We start from the raw sequence: 1,393 nt of genomic DNA, 5'->3' as shown, positions 1-1,393 counted from the left end.
GAGCACCTTTTGTCATTTCGCGGAACACTTACTTCCCCTGTCCACGTCACACTGTGGGAGGTGCTAGGAGCGACCTGCCAGGCGGGCCCGGGTGTGGCCCAGCCACACAGTGCTGATGCTTCCCTGCCCCTTCCCAGAGCCCGGGCCTTCCACCCACCCTGCCAGGCCTGGCTGTTGGCTCCCTTGGGTGTTGCTGTCACATTGTTGCTGGGACTCAGGATCCTCGCCTCTGCTGGCCTCCTGAGACCAAGCTTAGCTGTCACCATGGCCGGGCCCTTCACTGCTCAAACATGAGAGTAGAGTGTGGCCAGCGGCAGGAGCCTCTTCCCCTGTCTCAAGGGACACAGCTCCATGGCTCAGTGGAAGACTCATGATGTGCCCCGGTGGCATCGTTCTCTCTGGGGTACCCAGCCCTCTAAACCAGTACAAAGCACCTTATTTATTTATTTTTTGAGACAGGGTCTCACTCTGTCTCCCAGGCTGAAGTGCAGTGGCGTGATCAGGAGCAGGTGAGACCATCTACAGCCATAGATGGCAGGACAGGGCTTACCTCTGTAGCTGGGGATTGGCTGCCTGGAAGCACAAAGGCATTCTCTGTGGTGATGCAAATGTTCTTTAGTTTGGTCCGAGTCGTGGTTGCATGTGTGGATAGGCAGGTAAAAAAATCAGGTTGCAGCGACCTGAGATTGTACCAGTGCACTCCAGCCTGGGCGACAGAGCGAGACAAAGAAAGAAAAAGAAAGAAAGAAGGAAAGAAAGAGAGAGAGAGAGAGACAGAGAGAGAGAGAGGGAGGGAGGGAGGGAAAGAGAGAAAGAAAGAAAGAGAGAGAGAGACAGAGAGAGAGAGAGGGAGGGAGGGAGGGAAAGAGAAAGAAAGAAAGAAGAAAGAAAGAGAAAGACAAAGAAAGCAAGAAAGCAAGCAAGAAAGAAAGAAAGGAAGGGAGGGAGGGAGAGAAAGAAAAAGAAAGAAAGAAAAGGAAAGAAAGAGAAAGAAAGAAAGAAAAAAGAAAGAAAGAAAGAAAGAAAACCCAGCACAGGTGAGCCCTCCACTTCCCGGGCTCAAGAAATCCTCTGGCTTCAGCCTCTCAAGTAGCTAGGACCACTGGAGCACGCCACCACGCCTGGCTAATCTTTAAATTATTGTTGTAGAGATGGAGTCTCCCTATGTTGCTCAGGCTGGTTTCGAACCCCTGGGCTCAAGCAATTCTCCCACCTCGGCCTCCCGATAGTGCTGGCATTACAGGCGTGAGCCACCACACCCAGCCCAGGACTAAGCACCTTAGATTTATGACCACAAGCCTCAAGTGGACCCAGGCAGAGCCAGCCTTCCTTGGGAATTCTAGAGTTTCCTCCCTGGTTCTCCAAGGCCTCACACCTTCCCCTCAGCCCCCAG

Source organism: Pan troglodytes, chromosome X (assembly GCF_028858775.2).
Source record: "Pan troglodytes isolate AG18354 chromosome X, NHGRI_mPanTro3-v2.0_pri, whole genome shotgun sequence".
NCBI lineage: Eukaryota > Metazoa > Chordata > Mammalia > Primates > Hominidae > Pan > Pan troglodytes.
Note: the sequence above shows the minus strand (reverse complement) of the source record.